This window comes from Hemiscyllium ocellatum, unplaced genomic scaffold, assembly GCF_020745735.1.
Source record: "Hemiscyllium ocellatum isolate sHemOce1 unplaced genomic scaffold, sHemOce1.pat.X.cur. scaffold_89_pat_ctg1, whole genome shotgun sequence".
Lineage (NCBI taxonomy): Eukaryota > Metazoa > Chordata > Chondrichthyes > Orectolobiformes > Hemiscylliidae > Hemiscyllium > Hemiscyllium ocellatum.
In genome coordinates this window covers 1,935,144-1,945,473 of record NW_026869294.1, presented here as the reverse complement: position 1 = coordinate 1,945,473, position 10,330 = coordinate 1,935,144, and positions in this window count along the sequence as shown.

Sequence of the window (10,330 nt, the reverse complement as noted above, 5' to 3'; positions counted from 1 at the left end):
CACTCCTACTTCTCCCTTTAATATCCTGCAGCTTATAAACAACTATTACCTCTTCCAGATATCACTCCTGCTTGACTCTGTAACATTCTCCAGACCATAAAAAAGTATTACCTCTTTTGATTTCACTTCATCTTGTTATTGTCACATCCTGCACACCATAAACAATTATTACCTCTTCCAGATTTCACTCCTGCTTGTCCCTGTAATATCCTGCAGACCAGAACTATCTATAAATTCTTCCAGATTTCATTCCTGATTGACTCTGCAACATCCTGCAGATACTAAACAACTATTGTCTCTATCAGATGTCAATCCTGCCTGTCTCTGTAACATTCTGCACACCATAAACAACTATTACCTCTTTTAGATTTCACTTCATCTTGTTACTGTAACATCCTGCAGACCATAACCAGCTATTACCTCTTCCAGATTTCACTGCTGCTTGTTTCTGTAATATCATCCTGATCATAAACAACAATTACCTTGAACAGATTTCACTCCGGATTTTTTCTGTAACGTCTGGCAGATTATAAACAGCTATTACCTCATTCAGATTCCATTCCTGCTTGTCCCTGTAAAATCCTGCAGACCAGAAACAACTATCACCTCTTCCTAATTTCACTCCTGTTTGACTCTGTAACATTGTTCAGATTATAAACACCTGTTACCTCTTCTATTTTTATATCTTGCTTCCATCTGCAACATCCTGCAGCCATCAACAACTATTACCTCGACAAGATATAATTCCTGCTTACCTCTGTAACATTCGGCAGATTATAAACAACTATTAACTTTTCCAGATTTCACTCCTGATTGACTCTGTATCGTCCTGCAGACAATAAACAACGATTACCTCTTCCAGATTTTAGACCTGCTTTTCTCTGTAACTATTGCCTCTTCCAGATATCACTCCTGTTTGACGCTGGATCATCCTTCATTCCACAAACAACTATTACCTCTTCTAGATTTCATTCCTGCTTGTCCCTGTAACACTCTGTAGACCATAAAAAGTATTACCTCTTCTTTATTTCACTTCTGCTTGACTCTGTCACATCCTGCAGATGATAAACAACTATTGCCTCTTCCAGATTTCACACCTCCGTGTATCCCTAACACTCTGCAGACTACAAACAAATGCAACCTCTGTATTACCACTTCCACTTTTCACCCCTGCTTGATTCTGAAACATCCTGCAGATTATAAACAACTATTACCTCTACCAGATTTCACTTCTGCTTAGTTTTGTAACATCTTGCTGATCATAAACAATATTTACCTTGAACAGATTTCACTCCAAATTGTTTCTGTAACGTCTGGCAGATTATAAACAGCTATCACCTCATTCAGATTCCATTACTGCTTGTCCCTGTAAAATCCTGCAGACCAGAAACAACTATTACCTCTTCCACATTTCACTTCTGTTTGACTCTGCAACATCGTTCAGATTATAAACAACTATTACATCTTCCAGATTCCATTCCTGCGCGTCTCTGTGGCATCCTGCAGATCATAAACAACTATTACCTCTACCATATGTCACCCCTGCTTGTCACTGTAACATCTGGCAGTTTATAAACAACTTGAACCTCTTCCAGATTTCATTCCTGCTTGTCTCTGTACTATGCTACAAATCATTAACAACTTTTACCTCTTCCAGATTCCACTCGTGCTTGTGTCTATTACCTCTTTTGATTTCACTTCATCTTGTTATTGTAACATCCTGCACACCATAAACAATTATTACCTCTTTCAGATTTCATTCCGGCTTGTCTCTATAACACTCTGCAGACCATAAACAACTATTAACTCTTCCACATTTCACTCCTGCTTGTCCCTGTAATATCCTGCAGATTATAAACAACAATTACCTCTTCCAAATTTCATTCCTGCTTGCATGTGTAACATTCTCCAGTTCATAAAAAAGTATTACTACTTCAACCTTTCACTCTTACAGATTTCATTCCTTTTTGTATCTGCAACATCCTGCAGGTCATAGACAAATATTACCTTCTTCAGATTTCATTTCTGCTTGACTCGGTAACATTCTCCAGACCTTCAAAAAGTGTTACCAGTTCAAGTTTTCACTCCTGCTTGTCACTGTAACACCTGGCAGATCATAAACAACTATTACCTCTTCCAGATTTCATTCCGGCTTGCTTGTGTAACATTCTGCAGATCATAAACAACTATTACCTCTTCCAGATTTCACTCCTGCCTGTCTCTATAACACCCTGCAGACCACAACCAACTATTACCTCTTCCAGATTTCATTCCTTTTTGTATCTGTAAAATCCTGCAAGTCATAAACACATATTACCCGCTTCAGATTTCACTCCTGCTTGTCAGCGTAACATCTGGCAGATTATAAACAATATTACCTCTTCCAGATTTCATTCCTGCTTGTCTCTGAAGCATTCTGCAAATTATAAACGAATTTTACCTCTTCAAAATTACACTCTTGCTTGCCTGTGTAACATCCAGCAGATCATAAACAAATATTACCTCTTCAAGATTTCACTCCTCCTTGTCTCTGTAACATTCTGCAGACCATACACAATTATTACCTCTTTCAGATTTCATTCCGGGTTGTCTCTATAACACCCTGCAGACCATAAACAACTACTACCTCTTCCACATTTCACTCCTGCTTGTCTCTGTAATATGCTGAAGACCATAAACAACTATTACCTCTTCCAAATTACATTCCTACTTATGTCTGTAATATTCTGCAGATTATAAACAAATTTTACCTCTTCAAATTTCACTCCTGCTTGTCTGTGTAACATCTGGCAGATTATAAACAAATGTTACCTCTTCAAGATTTCACTCCTGCTTGTCCGTGTAACATCCTGAAAACTATACATATCGATGACCTACTTTAGACTTCAGTTGTGCTTGTCTCTGTAACATTCTGCAGAATATTAACAACTATTACCTCTTCCAGATTTCATTCCTGCTTACCTCTGGAACATTCTGCAGAGTATAACCAATTTATTACCTCTAACAGATTACATTCCTGCTTGTCTCTGTAACATCTGCAGACCATAAATAACTATTACCTCTTCCAGATATCATTCCTGCTTGACCCTTTAACATCCTGGCACACTATAAACCGTTATTTCCTCTTCTAGATTTCATTCCTGCTTGTCTCTGTAACATCCAGCAGATCATAAATATTTATTACCTCTAAAAGATTTTATTCCTGCTTATCTGTGCAACATCCTGCTGCTCATAAATAAATATTACCTCTTCCAGATGTCACTCCGGCTTGTCTTTGTACCATTCTGTGAAGATCTATGACCTCTTGATTCGAGATAGGTCAAAAGAATCAGCGCATACGGTCTGTTCAAAAAGTAGCGGTCATTAGTTTATTGAATTAAGGCACCTTGATGCAATTTTATTCAGCAACACAGAGGTTAAAGCTTCTGTATTCCATGGTGAAGTCGCGCAATTACATTTGAAAATTACATATTTTTAATATCGTTTTTAAGAGGTAGTACAGCCCTAATGACATGAAAGACCAATCACGGAAAATAAGGTGACATGATTTGCAGAAAGTTAATCCAATGATATTTCCTGGAAAAGGGTTCTTAATGACAAGAAAAGTCCAATCATCTGTAATATGGAGACATAATTGACAACAGGCTGATCCAATGGTATTCCTTGGAAAAGGAATCTTATTTATGTCAATTGTCATGCAATGTATCAGTTGAAGATTAGTTCGAATAGTCAATTCATGCATCAGTATTTATTTTATGAAAACTCTATTGTCCTCTTTGAATTTCAGCTTAATTCTGCAAAATCAGCAGGACAGGTTCACGGGCCATTTCATAGCATTCTTTTACATTGAGAAACCATTTTGTGGTGAACAAAAATCTACACATAATTGTTGTCTAAATCCAAATTTTAGATCCTCAGTAGGTCCTTGCAATGATTCTCCAATTTAGTACAGCGCTGCCAGAATTCTTAAATTTAAACATGGACAAGTTGGACTGAAGGGTCTGTTTCCGTGCTGTACATCTCTGTGCTCTATTTAGTGTTCCGCTTCCTTGCAACAATTCTCCCATTATCAATCATGCACTAATTCGGGAATTTCACCAACTCACCCATTGAGTGTTAACCTGCCCCAGTCCTCCGACTTAGAATTTAATGGCATCTGCATGAATTTTCCAATTACTGCTGCCCTGCATCAATTCCTTCCATTTAGTCGTTCCATGATACACATCTTCAACGTAAGGGTGCCATGCTGAATTGTTTTCATTTAGTGATGCTCTGAACTGAATCTCCTGTTTTCCAATGCTAGCAACATTTCCTCCTTTTATTAATTCCCTGTCCCTATTCCACAATGTGGACATGCCGTGCTGCAATTTTCAAATATACTGACACTCACACCACTTTCCCAAGATAATGGAATCTCCTATTTATTGATTCCCACCAAATCTCCCTTTTACTCATATCCCTGTACTAATTCTTCCATTTACTGATGCCCTGGCCCAATTCTACCATTTAAGGGAGCCCTACTCTAATTCTCCCATTTCCTGGTGCCATGCACCAATTCTCTAATTTAGCTCCATTGTGCACCAGGTCTCTCATTTACTGATGGCTTGCACCGATTTTCCAATTCAGTGTTGCATGGCGCCATTTCCCCCAATTACTGATGTCCTGAACAAGTTCTCCATTCAGTTCTGCCTTACACCAATCCTCAAATTGACTGATGCCCTCGCCCAACTTAGGGGTGCCCAACTCTCATTCCCGCATCCAGTATTGTCCTGTCCCAATTCTCCAATTTAGTCCTACACTGCACCAATTCTCCCATTCACTGCTAAACTGAAATTCTCCCACTTGCTGCTAACTGCATCAATTTGCCAATATCAGATTCCCTGTTCCAAATTCTCTTGTTTCGATTAGCCCTTGCCCAATTCTTCCATTTAGTAGTTCCGTGGAATGATTCTCCAATGATTCTTCCACGTACGGGTGCCCTGCTGCATTGTTTTCATTTAGTCATGCACTGAACTGAATCTCCAATTTACTGATGCTTGCAACATTTTTCTTTTTATTGATCCCCAGGCCCCTATTCCCCAATTTAGACATGCTCTTCTCCACTTTTCTAATATATTGACACTCACACCAGTTTTCCAATATAATTGCACTGTGCACCGAATCTCACATTTATTGATTCCCACCAAACCGCCCTTTTACACATATCCTTGTACTAAATCTTCCATTTACTGATGCCCGAGCCCGATTTTACCATTTAAGGGTGCGCTACTCTCATTCTCCCATTTCCTGTTGTCATACACCAATTCTCTAATTTAGCTCCACTGTGCACCAGGTCACTCATTTACTGATGGCCCGCACCAATTCTCCAATTCAGTGTTGCTTATCACCATTTCCCCCAATTACTGACGTCCTGAACAATTACTCCATTTTGTGTTGCCTTACACCAATCCCCATACTGACTGAGGCCCTCCCCAATTTGGGGGATGACCTGCTCGAAATCTCCCCAAAGGTAATTTCCTGCCCCAACTCTCCCATTTAGTGCAACAAAGCATAACTCACCCATTTAGTGCTGAGCTGCAGTAATTCATCCATGATCGGATTCCCTGTTGCAAATTCTCACACACCGATAAGGTGAATTGGCCATGCTAAATTGCCCGTAGTGTTAGGTAAGGGGTAAATGTAGGGGTACGGGTGGGTTGCGCTTAGGCGGGTCGGTGTGGACTTGTTGGGCCGAAGGGCCTGTTTCCACACTGCAAGTAATCTAATCTAATAATCTAATCTAATCTAGATTGGTAAATAATCTAATCTGGGAAGTAGAGATGCTACTCACCCATCTTTATTTTCTAAATTACAGGATGAAGCAGTGACGCTGCTCGAGCTCCTTTCCTTTCTATAATACAGCAGGAATCAGAAACGCTGCTCCAGCTCCTTAATTTTCTATAATACAGGAGGAAGCCGAAACGCTGCTACAGCTCCTTTATTTTCTATAATACAGGAGGAAGCAGAGACGCTGTTCCAGTTCCTTAATTTTCTGTAATACGGGAGGAAGCAGAAACGCTGCTCCAGCTCCTTAATTTTCTATAATACAGGAGGAAGCAGAGACGCTGCTCCAGCTCCTTAATTTCTTATAATACAGGAGGATGCAGTGGCGCGGCTCTTGCTCCTTTCTTTTTCATAATTCTGGAGGAATAGGAGACTCTGCTCCAGCTCCTTTATTGTCTCAATTACAAGAGGAAGAAGAGACGATGCACTAGCTCCTTTATTTTTTTAGAAGACAGGAGGAAGCAGTGACGTTTCTCCAGCTCGTTAATTTTCTATAATACACGAGCAAGCAGAGTCGCAGCTCCAGCTCCTTTAATATCGATAATACAGGAGGAAGCAGAGATGCTGCTCCAGCTCCTTTATTTTCTATAATACAGTTCGAAGCATAAAGGCTGCTCTATCCCCTTTATTTTCTATAATACAGTATGAAGCAGCAAAGCTGCTCTATCCCCTTTATTTTCTATAATACAGGACGAAGCAGTGACTCTGCGCCAGCTCCTTTATTTTCTATAATACAGGAGGAAGCAAAGATGTTACTCCAGCTCCGTTATTTTCAAAATTACCGGATGAAACAAAGACACTGCTCTTGCACCTATATTTGCTTTTATCCAGGAGGAATAGGAGACACTGCTCCAGATCCTTTATTTTCTATAATACAGGAGGCAGCAGAGATGCTTCTCCAGCTCCTTTATTTTCGAGAATATAGGAGAAAGGAGTGAGGCTGTGCCAGCTCCTTTATTTTCTATTTTCTAGGAGCAAGCAGTGATGCTGTTCCTGCTTCTTTATTTTCTAAATTCCCAGAGGAGGAAGAGACGATGCACTAGCTCCTTTATTTGTTTAGAATACAGGAGGAAGCTGTGACACTGCTCCAGCTCCTTTACTTTCGATAATACAGGAGGAAGCAGTGACGCGGCTCCATCTCCTTTATTTTCTATAATACAGTATGAAGCAGAAAAGCTGCTCCATCCCCTTTAGTTTCTATAATACAGGAGGAATAGGACTCACTGCTCCAGTCCTTTATTTTCTATAATACAGGAGGAAGCAGAGATGTTACTACAGTTCCTTTATTTTCTAAATTACAGGAAGAAACAAAGACACTGCTCTTGCGCCTTTATTGTCTATAATCCAGGAGGAATACGAGACACTGCTCCAATCCTTTATTTTATATAATAAAGGCGAAAGCTTTGACGGTGCACCAGCTCCGTTATTTTTTATAATACAGGAGGAAGCATAAAGGCTGGTCTATCCCCTTTATTTTCTATAATACAGTAGGAAGCAGAAAAGCTGCTCTATCCCCTTTATTTTCGATAATACAGGAGGAAGCAGAGACACTGCTCCAGCTCATTTTTTTCGATAATACAGGAGGAAGCAGAGACACGTCTCCAGCTCATTTTTTTTCGATAATTCAGAAGGAAGCAGAGACGCTGCTCCAGCTCTTTTTTTTTCGAGAATACAGGAGGAAGCAGAGACACGTCTCCAGCTCATTTTTTTTCGATAATTCAGAAGGAAGCAGAGATGCTGCTCCAGCTCCTTTATTTTCGATAATGCAGCAGGAAGCAGAGACGCTGCTCCAGCTCTTTTTTTTCGAGAATGTAGGAGAAAGGAGTGACGCTGTTCCAGCTCCTTAATTTTGTATTTTCCCGGAGCAAGCAGATACGCTGCTCCAACTTCTTTATTTTCTATAATAAGGGAGAAAGCAGTGAAGCTGCTCCAGCTCCTTTCTTTTCCATAATACAGGAGGAATAGGAGACTCTGCTCCAGCTCCTTTATTTTCTAAATCACCAGAGGAAGAAGAGACGATGCACTAGCTCCTTTATTTGTTTAGAATACAGGAGGAAGCAGAGATGCTGCTCCAGCTCCTTTATTTTCGAGAATACAAGAGGAAGCAGTGACGCTGCTCCAGCTCCTTTATTTTGTATAATACAGGAGGAAGCAGTGACACTGCACCAGCTCCTTTATTTCCAAAATGACAGGATGAAGCAGAGATGCTGCTCCAGCTCCTTTATTTTCTATAATACAATACGAAGCATAAAGTCTGCTCTACCACTTTATTTCCTATCATACAGCATGAAGCAGAAAAGTTGCTTAATCCTCTTTATTTTCTATAATACAGGAGGAAGCAGAGACACTGCTCCAGCTCCTTAATTTTCTGTAATACCGGAGGAAGCAGACACTAAGCTTCAGCTCTTTATTTTCGAGAATATAGGAGCATGCAGAGACGCTGATCCAGCTCCTTTATTTTCTATAATACTGGAGGAATAGGAGACTCTGCTCCAGCTCCTTTATTTTGTAAATTACCAGAGGAAGAAGATACAATGGACTAGATCCTTTTTTTTAGAATACAGGAGGAAGCAGAGACGCTTCTCCAGCTCGTTAATTTTCTATAATACAGGAGGAAGCAGAGAAGCTGCTCCAAATCCTTTATTTTCGATAATACAGGAATAGCAGCGACACTGCTCCAGCACATTTTTTTCTATAATACAGGAGAAAGCACTGACGCTGCTCCAGCTGCTTTATTTTCGATAATGCAGGAGGACGCTGAAACGGGACAATTGAGGCGGTGTAGCACTGAATGGCAGATTTGTGGCAGTCCAGCAGTAAATGGGAGAATGTTGTCAGTACAGCATCAACTGGGAGAATTGATGCAATTCAACAACAAATGGGCAATTCATTGCAGTGCAGCAGTAAAAGGGAGAATTGGGGTAAAGTAGCAGTAAATGGTAGAATTGTTACAGGTTTGCAGGAATGTGTGCAGGAAAATACTGCTTGGGAGAATTAGAGGCGCGCACCACTAAGTGGGAGAATGGAACTCGGGCACACAACCTGCTCTCGAACAATCCAACAGTACTGACTCTGGGACAAGTCACTTGAACAGGACAGAAACGTAGCTCATGACAGTTAGATTCTGGCCAGCCGTGGGTCAGTCGTGAGGTGGTTCTACACCGGCAGTGTGTCAGTGCTGAGACAGAGCAAACACCCTCAGGGGACAGCAGGAAGCAGTGGTTTAACTGTGAAGCACCAAAAGGGAGATTTGTTGCAGTGTTGCACTAAATGGGAGAATTCTGGCAAAGTAGCTCGAAATGGAAGAACTGGGGCTGTCTAGCTCTGAAAGGAATATCTGTTGCAGTGTCGTACTACCTGGAAGAATTATGCAGTGCAGAACTAAATGGGATACTTTGGGAAGTGTAGCACTAAATGTGAGATTTGGGGCAGTGTAGCATAAAATGGGAGATCGTAGCAGTGTAACACTAAACGGGAGATTGGTACAATCCAGCAGTATATGGGAGAATTGCTGCTGTTCGGCGGTAATTGGGAGAATTGGGTTCATTCTTGAGGCAGAGACCTATCGTCAGAGTGTGTGCCGAGGCGGTGCCTCACTTTCAATAAGTCAGCAGGCGACAGAGTCGCAGTGTCAGAGGTACAGTGTACCTCTAAACAAGGACTTGGTACAATGTTGCACCACATGGGTGAATTGGTGCAGTGCAGCACTAAATGAGAGAATTGGAGCATTGCAGCACTGCAGCGGAGATGTGGTTCACTGTCGCATCAAATTGGGACAAAACGGCACAATTTGGGAAGTGCAGCACTAAATCTGTGATTTGGGTCAGTTGTACAAGAAACGGGAGAATTGAAGTGGTGTAGTGACAGTGCAGCAGTAAATGGGAGAATGTTGGCAATACAGCACTAAACGGGAGAATTGGGGCAGTGCATCACTAAAATGAGAAATGTGGCAGTTTAGCACTAAATGGGTGATTTGGAGTACTGCCGCGTAAATGGTACAATGTTGCAGGAAACGGCTCAGGACAATACTGTCTGGGAAAGTTAAAGATGCACACTGCTAAATGGGAGAATGTGTCGAGGATACTCTCACTGCTCTCGAACAATCCCACAACAGTGACTCTGTGACAAGTCACTTGATCAGGACAGAACCACAGTCCATGGCATTTGCTGTCTGATGGTCAGTCGTGAGGCAGTGTCTCAATGTCCGAGGGACGGTGAAGCACTAAACGGGAGGCTTTCTGCAGTGTTGCACTGAAAAGAAGAATTTTAGCAAAGTGGCTCGAAGTGGTGAATTGGAGCAGTCGAGCTCTAAAGGGGATATATGTTGCAATGTTGTACTAAATGGCAGAATTATGCAGTAAAAGGATTAATTTGGGCAATGTAGCACTAAGTGGGAGATTGGTCCAATCCAGCAGCAAATGGGAGAATTGGTGCTGTGCCGCCGTAATTGGGCGAATTAGGAGAGCGGAGCAGTAAATGGGAGGATTTGGGTCATTCTTGAGGCAGT